General features: G+C 32.4%; 1 protein-coding gene across 2 annotated transcripts in view; it reads right to left on the bottom strand.

Annotated features, from left to right (window-relative positions):
- LOC114326748 (myc box-dependent-interacting protein 1) overlaps positions 1 to 15,819 on the bottom strand; it is a 288,862-nt gene that overhangs the window by 69,025 nt on the left and 204,018 nt on the right. The gene's annotated exons all lie outside the window — the stretch shown is intronic.

The following is a 15,819-nucleotide window of genomic DNA, read 5'->3' as shown; positions in this document are numbered from 1 at the left end:
ATACGAGGTATGTCAAAAAATATTAATTTCACTCAAGAGTAAAGTACCTTTATATTTCACAATATCGAAAATTGTTATTAAGAAAAGTTATTTTGAATTAAAAAATTTGTTTTAGTGTTCAATTACATCCTTCTAATTAAAATATTGTGAATAATAAAGGCACTTAACTCTTTAAGAAAAATTCATATTTTTTACATACCTCGTATAAAATTAAAAAAGTTTGATATCTGATGATTGTATATTAGATTTTCGACCAGGGAGAGCATTTTATGAAGAATAACTTTTTTCGTAAAAGTGATAATAAAATAGTTTAAAAAATTGAAATTTTTTTTCCATTAGAATGATGTAATTGCTTATTTAGACATAGTATCTAATTTAAAACAACTTTTCATAATAGCATTTTTTGATATTCTGGTATATAAAGGTACTTTACTCTTTAACGAAATTCATATTTTTGACATAACTCGTATAAAATTGATAAAAAAATTTGATATCTGATGGTTGGGGTTTAGATTTTTGACTATCCAGAGCATTTTATTAAGAATAACTTTTTTTCGTAAAATTGATAATAAAAAAGTTTTCCATGTAGTTCCTAGCTACGCACACACTGTATAAGAGCTTCTGTATAAGAATTTTCAAATTGCAATGCCATATTCGGATTCAGCATAATAAAAAAAAAAAAATAGAAATATATTTAATCAAAGTAAATAATGAATTGATCGATATTTTTAAAATTATTTATACAAAACAATTGTTATTGTTTAAACAATTAATAAGGAATTAGCGGCCAAATCTGCGAGTAGAACTTTTTACTTTAACATGTATATAAACTAACAAAAATAGTTTTAGAAAAATATAAGCTTGTTTGAAATTTTCCGAAACAATGCATGTTTTCGTTCTAATTGCACTAAAAAGATGTATCAATCTGAAATTCTCCGTATATCTTTCTCTTCCGTTATTTTTCATGAGGCACAATTTATTTATAATTTACATTTTTTTATAATTATTTTTATTTATAAATAATTAATGATTTAGAGTTTAGTCATTTTTTAGTTTTAGGAGATTTGGAGCAACAAATTAATTTTACAACTTTACGAACATATGCAACGGAAAAAGAGCTGAAACATTGCTTATAAAAAACGGCTGATGAGAACTACAGAAACGTAAATAGTAAGAACTATAAGTCATTGAGAAACACTGATGTATAGGACAGGGGTCACCAATTAGTTTCCATGGGGGTCCGTTTCGAAAACCTATGACACTTCCGGGGTCCGGATTTATGCTGCCTGTGTCTGGCTGTTCTGATTCGGTTTCTTTGTGGATTCTTTTTAAAAAATATCCCCTATAAACAAATCAGAAGGGTGCCGGACGAAATTTTTGGGCAGAAATTGTTTAACATTTTTTTAACAAATTCAAAATATCACCTTTTTTGCGCCCGAAAATATGTTTTTAGCATTTTTGGGTCATCTTAAACAAAAAATATCTGTCACTTTATTAAAACTTCAGAGTTTTCAAGCATCGCAAATGCATATTTTTGCATTTTTCAGATTTTAAATCGCTTATAACTCGAAAACTATGAACTTTTCAGAAATATGACAAGAGACCTTTTTTGTTTACAATTACCCAAGAAACCTAAAAATACATTTTTCGAGGAGGCAAAAAAGTAATTTTAAATTTGCTTAAAAAAATGTTTCACCCTTATGATTTGTTTAAGGGGGACATTTTTGAACAGGAATCCACAAAGAAATCGAGTCAGAAACATTTTTCATACGAAAGTGGCCTCACACATGGACTAATATGGAAAGGAAAACTAATAATATCTGATTGTTTTTTGGTTACTGTATACTTTTCTAAGTTTTCCTGGTACAATAAGTAAAATATAAATTCATTGTTTTGATCTTATTATCAGTATATTTTGAAAACAGCAGTATTGTAAATTGTTACTGAGAATATTTTAAAAGTTAGGAATTGAATTTTGAATGCTAATGAAGTTTTTAGACATCGTCAATTTTGTAGAAAGGAAACTGAGGAATTTAAAATAAATAATCATAGTACAAAATGCTAATTAACATGTTATCTTTTCTACATTAGTTTCAATGCAGGGTGTTTGTTGCAAACTTATTAAATCTGACAATTATTTTAATTAAATGCACATCTGAAATGTACTCCTACTTAACATATAGTAGAGAGGAAATGAATATAAAAAATGCACATGACAATTTTATATTACAGCTTACTTAATTTCAAAATTATTGATTAGTAAGTAAATAAGGGGGAAAAATCTTTACAAAATTAAATTATCAAAGAGAAAAATGACATTCTTTTATGTACAACCTGTCTTTGGAGTGAGTTTAGTGCGACTGAGTCTCATTAGAGAGTTGAAATATTCATCTGTTAAGTTAGATCTCTACCGATTTTTAATAAAGTTCATTCTTGATAAAGCGGCGTCGCACACATAAGTTGAGCCAAACATAGTACAAAATTTCGTGGCCAAACATTTTCAAAATTGCCAAACACTAGGTATATTCTGAATTTATTGAAGGTCCGCACAAAACTAACTCACGGTCCGGATGCGGACCGCGGTCCGCTAATTGGTGACCCCTGGTATAGGATATGGTGGGATGGACACACAAGCATGACGCCGCACCTGGAAAAATCATGTCGACAGAATTATACCCAGGAAGAATCGCGAAATGGGGAAAACACAAATTCAACATAAAAAGATCAATAGGAAAACTCGGAAGAGGTGGTCCGATAGCTGGATATCAACATCATAAGACGGTAGAATAAACAGGACCATGTCTTACAAGAAGAAGAAGATTCTTTCGTGTTCTCATTGATTCAGCCGATATTCAATTCTTACTATTACGTCTTCATTTCTCTATTTATCACATCTTTACTGGAATCAAAGAGCACAAATTGTAATAGATAACGAACTGAGTCCAGAAATTGAAGTCAGGAGAGGAGTTAGGCAGGGACATATTATGTATCCATTATTATTTAATGTACTAGTGACGCCATTTTTGAAGAAGCATTACTAGCTCAAAATGAAGGAATAATAATTAACAGAAGATCTATTAACAACATAAGATACGCAGAAGACACCATGATTATGACAAGCTCTGCTGAACAATCCCATTATACTAATAGTCTAAGAGCTAGAGGCGAGAAATCATCGTCATAAGTAATATGGACTTTGGCATGTGAAATGTGTCTATTGTATGTTGATAATTATGACCCCTTTCAGGCTGACACCTCAGTGGATACAGGGAGTAGCAATAAGGGATGAAAGGGGAAAGTTAACGAAGTCATTAAAGGTTTTCACCTCCTATTTTGTTAAACCTCCATCGATTTACATGAAAATTGTTGAGTAGTTAGAGCATACCTCAAGAAATAAAACTGATATGGTGCCAACGTGCGCTTTTACCCTGGGGGTGGATGCCACCCCTTCTCAGAGGTGAAAACTATTTTATTAAAAATAACCCCACTAATCGATAGAGGGACAAATTTTAAGCAAAATTTATTACCTCTAATTATTAAAATAAATCAATACTTTTTGAGTTATTAAAGATCAAAGATTTGAATTTTTCGTGAAATAAATACATGATGTAAAGCGGTTTTTCGTAAATAATTCAAAAACTGTAAGTTTTATCAAAATAGTTATGATTACCAAAATTGAAGATAATAAAAAATAAAAGAGATTTCTTTTTCGAAAAACCTTTGAGAATTAATAAAAAGTGAGTTATAGGTGATGGAATGTATATTTTTTTTTTCGGCTAGTACCCAAATCTATGTATTCGATCAAATAACGGGAAAACGGTGCATTTTATAAAATATATTTACTGAACACTTGTCAAAGTACTTAGAAATATGTATCAAATGAGCTCCCGGAAAAGTTGATACCATTAAACATTATGCTACAAACATTTTTCAAAGTTTAGGCTCCAAAAATTTGGAGCTTAATTATTATATTATTTATATAAGTTTTTAAAATTGTTTTAAGACATTTATATAAAATATAGCAAAAATGTATTTGAATATTATGTCAAATGTGCCCATTATTGGACACCCTCAGTTTCTGTACATATTCGGTTTATACAGGGGCGGTTCTAGACCAAAAAAAGTGGGGGGCAGGGAACACAACCGCTGAATAAACAACATAACGTGCCTTTTTAACGAAAATTATAGTACAAAAGTACTGTAAGAACTGAAGGCTAGAACCGCCACTAAGTTTATGTCGATAGAAAAAATTCAATTAAATATCGAAATAATATAAAAATAATATTTTAGTAACATACATTTAATTAATAATATGTTCTTTTTATCATTCGTAACTTCACGCATGTGCTCTTAAATTGACGCTATTGTATAGGTACTTGCTACTGTCATTTCGGAGTCGGCGTTTATATTGAATATATCCATCTCAATCTGAGCTATATCAACATCTTTTACGAGCACGATACATTACAAGTATTTGGTTGAACGCCTATAAAAAAAATCCAACAGATCTGGTTATTGAACAAAATGGTTGGGAACTTGCTGAAGATAACACATATAAATTCAAATGGTTTGAAGGGCCTCAAATGCCAGAGATTGTTAGAGATATTATTTTTGAGAATGAAACAGACGATGAGATGGATGATGAGCAAGCTGATGATGACATTCATAATAGCGAAAGTGATGAAAATAATTATGATAGCGATTTTAGTGAATGTGACAGCGAAAGTGAAAAATAAATAGTATTTTCAACGAAAATTTTGATTTCGTTTATAAATTCGCAAAGTCCGTTCGTTCGTTCCTGCGTTGTCACCCCTGCAATATCTGGAGCTTATGTACCGATGTCAATGTAGTTTTGTCTCCTGAATCCAAATCTTTAAACGGCATTTCGATATCTCAAACCATCTTCGAGATAACCGACCTCAAAGACAAGTTGCATCTCGGGACAGCAATTTATGATTTTTTAGCAATTCTAAATAGCGAGATAATTCTACAATGGAGACACTGTACGTAAAAATGTTAATGAAAATTTCATATTATTTCAAAAATATATTACTTCATATAAACTGTAAAAGAATTGAAATATCAAATAAATAAATATTACTTATTAATTTTAATGTAAGTAATGTTAAATGGCAGGTTACAAATTTTGGTGCTGTCTACCCAATGATTTATGTATTATGTATATTATATTGTATAATATACAGTGTGTCTACTTAAGTTGGACACATATATTATGGGACACTTTTTAATTTTTAATTTTACGAAATAAAGTTATAATTCATAAAAAGTTCTGCATCGTCTAAAACCTACGATCCAATCATCAGATAGCAAATTTTATCTATATTATAGGAGGTATTTTAAAAAATATGAATTTCGCTCAAGATTAAAGTACCTTTTTTTCACCCTGTTGTAAATTATTGTTACTACGAAAAATTGTTTGGAATTAAAAACTGTGTTCCAATATATGCAATAGATGTTATTATTATAATTAAATAAATACTAATTATTATAATAATGTAACTATTATCTACATTCTTCTAATAAAAAAAATATTTAATTTTTTTCTCAAATTAGAGTTACCTACCAATCATCATTTTCATTTATAACTCTTTTATTATTAATTTTACGAACAAAAATTATTCTTCATAAAAAGATCTGCACGGTCTAAAATCCAAGATGCAATCATAAACATAAGATTATATAAAATTGTATCGATTTTAGTCGATGTGTAAAAAATATGAATTTCGCTCAAGAAATTCGCTCAGTAAAGTGCCTTTATAGCTCACAATATAGTAGGATATAATTGCACATTAAACATAATTTTTAATTCTAAACAACTTTTCATAATAGCAATTTTCCATATTAGAAATTTAAATACATAAAAAACAAAGTTTTCGTTATAATAATGCTCGCATTTTTATCTTGTTATATTTAAATTGTAATAAAACGAACTTGATAATAAATTATAATCCTAACTTCATTCCCGAAATTCCTTTAAAAATTATTCTGTTAACAAATTTCAAAATAAATATATAAATAGCCTATGTTTTAATTTTCACTTTTTCCTAAAAACTCGAAAGGGTTCTCTTATTTTCATCATCACTTGCTTAGCTTTGATGTTATAAACTTCATCTGGAGCTCACTTGATAGGTATTCTTGAGTACTTTGACAAGTATTCAGTAAATATATTTTATAAAATGCACCGTTTTCCCGTTATTTGATCGAATACATAGATTTGGGTACTAGCCTAAAAAAATATACATTCCATCACCTATAACTCACTTTTTATTAATTCTCAAAGGTTTTTCGAATAATAAATCTCTTTTATTTTTTATTATCTTCAATTTTGGTAATCATAACTATTTTGATAAAACTTACAGTTTTTGAATTATTCACGAAAAACCGCTTTACATCATGTATTTATTTCACGAAAAATTCAAATCTTTGACCTTCAATAACTCAAAAAGTATTGATTTATTTGAATAATTAGAAGTAACAAATTTTGCTTAAAATTTGTCCCTCTATCGATTAGTGGGGTTATTTTTAATAAAATAGTTTTCACCCCCGAGAAGGGGTGGCATCCACCCCCAGGGTAAAAGCGCACGTTGGCACTATATCAGTTTTGTTTCTTGAGTTATGCTCTAACTACTCACCAATTTTCATGCAAATCGATGGAGGTTTAACAAAATAGAAGGTGAAAACATTTAATGACTGCACCAACTTTCCCCTTTCATCCCCTATTGCTACTTCCTGTATCGACTGAGGTGTCAGCCTGAAAGGGGTCATAGTTATCAATATACAATAGACACATTTCACATGCCAAACTCCATATTACTTATGACGATGATTTCTCGCCTCTAGCTCTCCGTCTATAAACAAAACAAACCGTTTCTGTAAAAAATATGGATTAAAAATTGACATAAAAAAAAAGAATGTGTGTGTACTTTGTACGCACGCAAGCAGTTATACTTCTACTACATATTATGTGATTTTTAAGGCAATACCAAAAATTTTAAAAAATAAAAGAATAAAACGCACACAAACACATTGAAGAATGCCACAAAGAAAAAATGATTTCTGAACGATAATAATTGTTGGCAAAAATTTTAAATACGCATTTTCTGAAAAAAAAATATATAACAAATATACTTACAATCATAAAATGTATAAAAAATAAAAAAAAAAAATAAAAACTTGCATCGGGAATCGAACCCGTGACTTTCGGGGCGCTTTGATTCGTAATCGAAGCCTAGACTCACTCGTCCAATTCCACATTATTTGTCATGTGGAAAAATAGGGTAACTGAACGTTTTACTGTTTGACAGTTGTTTTGAATATAATTAAATTATGTAGTTTAAATTTTGTGGAAGAAAATATTAAAATATAACAAAACAGTAAGAAAACAATATATTAGATGAAGATTGGTAGAACTTTTGTTGGTAATCAAATTAAGTATGTAAATCAAAGCATTACATACCTACTAGATAAATAAATCTACGCCAAAAAATCATAATTTAAAAATAAAAATCGGACCTAATTTGGGATTTCTCTCTAAAATCCCCATTCTTGAGAAAATAAATGTACAGTAGAGCGTCGATTATCCGAACGTCGATCAACCGAACGACCGCTTATTCGAACTATCGACTCCCGCGTCCCGCACTCGAATACCGAGCAAGCGTTAGTAATTGACGCTTAAAATATCTTCAATTTTCTTCAATATTGTATCCAAAAATAATTATGTTGTTGCAAAGACTGCACTTTTTTGTTTAGTTGCTAGTTGTCATTATCAAGATATAAATAAATATGTAGGTATATAAATATGGCTTTTATTCACTTGTGGATAAATATGTATGACTATAAATATGTATCAATATATTGTAGTTCGATTATCCGAACAAATCGGTTTTCCGAACACCTATGTCCCCCAATTAGTTCGGATAATCGACGCTCTACTGTATTTCAACCTAATCCAAATGTATAATTACAATATGATTATAATAAAAACTACTTACCAAATTAGAATGAGTTTTCCTTGTCCAAAATAGTCCGAAAGTCCAAAAATATAGGTACATATATGAAAACTACTTAAAAAGACAGTATAACTATTAACTAACTTTTGTTTGTTGTTTCTTTTCACACAAATTTTAAAACGCAACAACCATAAATAATCAAACTACAGCTGTACCACAGCCGCCATATTGAATAATTTTTGACATGTCATTTGAACATCCAATCAGAACAGAGTTATAATGCGCATGCGCCGAGATCATAGGTTTTAACATATAAAAATTCACCCTCATATCGCCGGTAAAGAAGTATAACTTCAAAAAGACCAAATACATGATAAAAACTAAGAAAACAAACATACAAACAAACATACATTTGGGAAATTAACCAATGGGAAAGAAATGCATTTTTTAATAAAAAAACTCTTTTTTTTTCGGTTATCAGGCCGTAAACCTTTGACCTTGTACTCTTATTCATATAAGAAATAACTATGAATAATCATGAAGTTTACCTAATATTACGTTGTATTAAAGCAGACCAGTCAATAGGCGTCTATGCAGATATACGTGACATTTAAATAATATAAAACCTACATCTCCATCCATTCAAATGGTACAATACAAGTCCGTGGGAAGAATCTAACGTCCACGATGAATCTAACAAATTCAATACATGCAACGCATTTTAATAAAAGGAGGAAACTGGAAAGAAATCTCGTCTATTAATGCTGGTATTTTGTAACAATTAAATATCGGCTATGCTATTATAGAACAATATGTTTTGTAATTATGTTTGGAGATGATTTCATATTACGAGATTTTATTAGAAGGTATGTAAAAGATGCAATAATGATAGAAGAAACAGTTATTAAAGTAACTACATATATGTAATTAAGAAACAATTATTGCGCAAAATTCGTATTTTAGAACTAAGTATATTGCAAAATAGTTATTTTCCTAACAAGTGCAGAAAGTCATACTTTTCCGCACGCCACTGCAGTTTGCCGAATGACGCGAAGCGGGAGTTCAGCAAGCAGTCGAGTGCGGAAAAGAGACTTTCTGCAAGAGTTAGGAATAATATTTTTTCTACGAGTCTTTAAAAAATGACCAAATCTTAATCAATTAATTTAATTAATATGAAAATACATACACAAATTATTTCTTTGACAAAGTTGTCAAAACCAAACTTTCAATATAATTAGTTAGCATGACGACGATCTTGGTTTCCATGACGATGATTCAAAACGACTGTTATTGTCTACCGATTTGACTTTCGAATATTATGTCAAAATAATTTTATTTAATCGAATTATCAGTAGTAATTGCAAAAGAGCTCTAAAATTATTGAATTTTTCCCGAGTGACACTTTGGCAGTTTTAATTTCACGAGCCAAAGGCGAGTGAAATTATGTCAAAGTGTCACGAGGGCAAAAATTCTATATTAATTTTAGAGTTCGAGTGCAATTTCTTGCGATTATTTCATGAATAAAACTGTTCAAAACCAAAATTTTATTGTAATTTATTTATGTAAGTACAAATTAGTACAATTAAACACAAAGTTTTTATAAATATTTGACGATTGAAAGTCATCACTTTTATAATTTTTAAAACATTAATTGTCATTAATGTCACTGCATGTATTTTTTCGTATCAACGAAGGGCATCTGACGTAATATACTTCGACGGGCAATTATCAAAAATTATCTATTTAATTCAGATTTCTGTAGCTTTCTATTGGTCAGAATCTCCTGTGAATGAAATAATCGCCTTAATTTCATTAAAACAGGAACACAATAAGATACATTTGAAATAAAATAGTAAATAATATCTAAGTATTAGTTTATTGCATGTATTATAATTATTTTAAGGCCATATTATTAAAATATCTACACGCGTGCGGAAAAGTAAAACGCGTGCGGAAAAGTAAAACTTTCTAAACTAAAACGCGTGTGCGAAAGTAGACATTTTTGCACGCTCGTAGAAAAAAAATATTTCAATAAATAAAATAAATATTTCATAAATATATGAACGCAAATTAAAATTTGACGGCGCAAAAATAATAGTCCTGGATCCCGCGTACCAAAAAAAAAGTTTATTAATAGCAAGCTGAAAATCTGTTAGCTTAACGGTGTCTAGTCGGACAAACTTTGATGTACGGGAACACTGGAACAGGGAAAGTTTTATTTGTGGAACAGATTACAGGTTTCGAACGTCAGACTACGAAAACGTCCCATGTATTTTGTCCGACAGAACTTCCAATTTATTTGTTACCCTTTCATTAAATTATCATGCCACCCCCTCCGTGGCTCAGTGGTAAGAGCGCCTGCCTTTGGATCGAAAAAATCCGAAAGGTTGTGGGTTCGAATCTCACCAGGGTCAGAGCTTTTTCATTTATTATAAATTAATAGATGAATATGGTTTCTGTCCTTGTACTCACCGGATGGACCGCAGACGTTCGGAAACAATTAGCGTCTCTTTGCAAAGACAATGACGTCGACTTTGCAAAGTAACAAGACACTTACTCAACACACACTACACATGGCACTAGGTACCTAACTGTTCAAAATTACCGTACCTACCATGCCAATGGCCATTAGTTGTCGAGGCATTAGCTAAATAAAAAAAAAATTATCATGCAAAAATCAAACTGCTATTTATCACTAACATAATTCCTGTCATTTGACATGTTCTACGTGTCGGATTTATTAAAATGCCCAACTCAAACAAATAGTTTTTCATATACTACAGGGTGTTTTGTAAAGAATGGGCCATAGCTTAACCTTAGATTCCTGAGGTTAAAATAGATCGATTTAAGCTAACTTACCTTAGTACTAAAGTTGATAATAACCGAAATACAGGGTGTCAAAGTTAAACTTTTATTTTATTTATTTTTGAATAATTACTGACAGGCATGGGACAACAACACGAAATTTGGTAAGTGGTACTGGTATTGTACAATCTACTAAATTATGTTAAATAAACGTTTCTGGCTACTACCAGAGGCGTACGACAAGGGAACGTGAATGGTTGACCCTTCCCAAATTCTACGCCACTGGAGGAATTGCAATTTTAGTGCAAATTTTTGATTCTCCAATACTTTCTATGTAAAAAACATACTCTTCATTCGTAACGATTAAGCCATGCGTTTTCGAGATATTTGAAGCTAAAAACGATGGAGCATATTACATTAATCAAAATAAGTGTGCCTTTTCATTTTTAACTTCAAATATCTCGAAAACTAATGACTTTATCGTTACGAATGAAGAGTGTATTATTTGCATAGAAAGTATTGGAGAATCTAAAAATTATACTAAAATAGCAGTTTCATCAGTGGCGTAGAATTTGGGAAGGGTCAACCATTCACTTCCCCTGTCGTACGCCTCTGGTAGTAGCTAGAAACGATTATTTTACATAATTTAGTAGGGTGTACAGCGCCTACACCTTCTGCCAAGTATCACACGGATATGTCAAATAGTTTTAAAGTATTCTTTTTTTTTAAATAATTTATTCTTTATTTAAAACTTTAAGAACTATGTGTGCCCGGTACTATAAAACTATTTGACATATCCTTATGGTACTTGGCAGAAATTGTAGGTATTATACACCCTACTAAATTATGTTAAATAATCGTTTGTGATTAATACCAGTGGCGTACGACAGGGGAAAGTGGATGGTTGACCCTTCCTAAATTCTACGCCACTGATAAACTGCTATTTTAGCATAATTTTTAGGCTCTCCAATACTTTCTATGCAAATAATATACTCTTCATTCGTAACGATAAAATCATTAGTTTTCGAGATATTTGAAGTTAAAAATGAAAAGGCACACTTATTTTGATTAATGTATTATGCTCCTTCATGTTTAGCTTTAAATATCTCGAAAACTAATGGCTTTATCGTTACGAATGAAGAGTATGTTATTGACATAGAAAGTATTGGAGAATAAAAAAATTGCACTAAAATAGAAATTACACTAGTGGCGTAGAATTTGGGAAGGGTCAACTATTCACGTTCCCCCGTCGTACGCCTCTGGTAGTAGCCAGAAACGTTTGTTTAACATAATTTAGTAGGGTGAACAATAGCAGCACCTCTTACCAAATTTCATGTTGTTGTTCCATGCCTGTCAGGAAATATTCAAAAATAAATAAAATAAAAGTTTAACTTTGACACCCTGTATTTCGGTTATTATCAACTTTAGTACTAAGGTAAGTTAGCTTAAATCGATATATTTTAACCTCAGGAATCTAAGGTTAAGCTATGGCCCATTATTTACCAAACTCGCTATAAAGTTTGCTATTGAATAAACTTAAAAACAACCTGCTAGTTTTCACAATCATAAACTTGTCAGGAGGACAAGTTCCACAAATAAAATCACGATCCACAATTAAAACTTCCCCTGTTCCAGTGTTCCCATACATCAAAGTTTGTTCGATTAGACACCGTTAAGCTATTAACAAATTTTCAGCTTGCCATTAATAAACTTTTTTTTGATACGCGTGATTCACGCCTATAAGATGAAGAGAAACGAATGTTTTTGGCACATAATAGTATCTTAAGGTCGGTACATAATATACAGGGTGTCCAGGGCCGGACTGGCTCATGAAAAAGGCGCCAACCCAAATCCTAAAAAAGGCGCCAACCTAATATCTAAACAAAGGCGCCAGACCCCCCTCCTAAGCTTTTACATCAAACTTTTTATGTCAAGTAAATCAATATTACTTGTGAATTTTTTAAATGTAATTTAAATTTAAATCAATAAAGAAATTTACTAGTTTTATTGGGAATAGTAAATTATATTAAGATGCCACAAACATATAGCTTCAGTTTTCAAGTATTCCTTTTACTCCGTTACGCTCTTTGGTTTTGAAAAGTGCTAATAATTTTTCAACTGCTTTTACAGAATAATCTACTGGTTCAAAAACATTTGACAAAAATCATGATGATTGGTGTTAGTGATGAATGGTCTAGCGGTCTAGCGTCAGACGGCCGCAAACGGAGCCCTCGGAGAACTGACGCAGGAAATAAAACAAAACGAAGAGACAATGGAGCGAGTCACCAGTGGTGGTGCAGCTGGAACAAACTATGAATGTACAAAAGAAAAGTACTCAGCGAAGAGGAAAAGAGGAAGGAGGAGATTATAATCTTCGAAGAAGGGGGTCTTCGGTTAGAAGATCGTCGGTCAGGGATAGGGACCTGACCAAGACGGATCTTCCAAGGAGGCAAATTTGAAAGGAGCTCCTCATTTGGGGAAAAAGATCTAGAGAGAAGGAAGAGGGCTCCGACATAAGGCTATGATAAGAGCAATGGAGAAACTTACCAGAGTTACAAATAGTTTAGTGAAACTAATGTCCCAAAAATACAGACACGAAGGTCGAGATCAAGAATGCGGTAAAAACCTTAAGAGAGTCACCGAAGACATGGAGGGCACTTTCAGACAAGTCGCCCTCAGCAGCATTGAGAAACGAGATAGAATAGTGGAAAAATCCGGCGAGGAATGAACGACTAAGGAGACGGCAAGCGTGTCCACACAGATGGACATCGAAAGTTGATTTACAACGAATGCTGCACCAATTTTTAACATAGCCGTCAGAATATTTAACATGTTAATTTACCCAAAAAGACAAAACGCATGGTTACAACAGCAAATCCAATAAGATGTAAATTGAAGCTGGATGGTCAGATAATGGAACAAGTGATGGAGTTTAAATATCTAGGCATCACACTATCTAGCTACGGAAGGCTCGAAACAGAAATGAAAGTTCAAGTGAATAGAGCAAGCAGAGCCGCAGGTTGCCTGAATGACACAATATGGAGAAATAAAAATATCGGAAAAGAAATGAAAGCCAGAATTTACAAAACAGTCATCAGACCAATTATGACATACGCGGCAGAAACACGACTCGACACAGACGGGACAAAAAGTTTGCTCGAAACAGCGGAGATGAAAACCCTTCTAAAAATCGATGGTAAGATTCTATGGGACAGAGCTAGAAGAACAGATATACGACGGAGATGTAAGGTGGATAACATTGATAATTGGGTAAGAAACAAGAATAGAATAGAGTTACCACATAAGCCTAATGACAACAAATAGAGTAGTAAGGACAGCGAGACACGGTTCCCAAATAGGAAGACGATCAGTTGGAAGACCACGAAAACGATGGAACCACGACTTACTAGAGGCAAATTGAAAAAACAGACAAGGTCATGTCTATACAAAAAGAAGAAGAAAAATCCTATGGTGGCTAAATTAAACCCATGTGTTAAACTTTAAAATTCACAGCTATTATTTTTTTATACAGGTATATCGTATTGAGAACAAAAAGCAGCCCACTAGAAAACATTGTTAGGATTTGGGTCCACGGTTTTGGTTACACTATACTAATTGGCGCTAACTATTTTAACACAAAACCTAAAGTGTAAGGGCGCTGCTTGTACTCACCGACATCGTTATGTAAAATTCTGGGGCGCGAAAATCTTATGTGTATAATGTATGTAGTTAACCAGCTCAGGAAACTGCACATGTAGATTTAATGCCAATTGTAGGATGTAACATTCTTATATTATAACAGAAACAGGGGAGATTGATACCTAAAGCCGCCCTAATCGTAAAAATGGTCTTCGAGGGCGCCGCGCGTTGCATCTAGACTATTAACATAAAACACTGGGTACCATTTTCGAGCTATGTGTTCTAGACTTTGATTATCTGATACCTGATACGAGTTGAATTTACTCATAATATATTTTAGGCCAATTGTGAGATGTAACACTCTTATATTAGCCGTGTTCGTGCTGCATGCCCCGAGTATGTTTCGGAGGGCAATATTCGACCTTATTGAACGTCCAATTTTGTAATGCGCAGGCGTTCTCCCTCTGGGCATACTCGGAGCATGCAGATACCTACCTACGCAAACCTACCTTGATACCTACGAAAGGCGCCTGAATCGCAAAAATGATCTTAGAGGGCGGCGTGCATCGCATCTAAACTATTTGATTATCTGATACCTGATACAAGTTTACAAGTTGTATTTGGCTTCAATATTTAGGATTCTGGGGCGCAAAAATCCTGTATGTATAATGTATCTATGTAGTTATGGAGCGCCGAAAACTACACCTATATATTTTAGGCCAATTGTGAAATGTAACACTCTTTACAATAATATCAGATATAAGATAATCAAATAGCTTAGATGTGACGCGCAGTGTCCTTGAAGACCATTTTTACGATTTGGGCGCTTTTCGTAGGTATAAATATTCGCTATTTCTATTATAATAGAAACAGCAGAAATTGATACTTACGAAAGGCGCCAGAATCTTAAAAATTGTCTTCGAGGTCGCCGCGCGTTGCATCTAAACTATTTATTATAATAGAATGATCGGAAATTGATACCTACGAAAAGCGCCTAAATCGTAAAAATTGTCTTCGAGGGCGCCGCGTCTAAGCTATGTATTAGAATAGAAACAGCTGAAACTGATACTTACGAAAGGCGCCCGAATCGTAAAAATTTTCTTCTGGGGCGCCGCTCCTTGCATCAAAGCTACATATTTATTATGAAAGAAACAGCGGATATTGATTGCTACGAAAGGCGCCCAAATCGTAAAAATGGTCTTCGAGGGCGCCGTATCTAAGCTATTTTATTATCTGATACCTGATACCTGGTATTTTTTTGTACCGACTGGCTTCATTGTGTAGGTTTCTGGTGCGCCCTCGGGGCTAAACGGCGAAATCAAAGGCAAGTAAAAACATTTTTAGGGAAATAATAGCTGCATCATCTTTGTGTAATGGTTCAAAAAAATTTTTTTTTCAGCATTTA

The sequence above is a fragment of the Diabrotica virgifera genome, chromosome 2, assembly GCF_917563875.1.
Source record: "Diabrotica virgifera virgifera chromosome 2, PGI_DIABVI_V3a".
NCBI classification, from domain to species: Eukaryota; Metazoa; Arthropoda; class Insecta; order Coleoptera; family Chrysomelidae; genus Diabrotica; species Diabrotica virgifera.
Note: the sequence above shows the minus strand (reverse complement) of the source record. Positions and strands in the feature narration are given on the sequence as shown.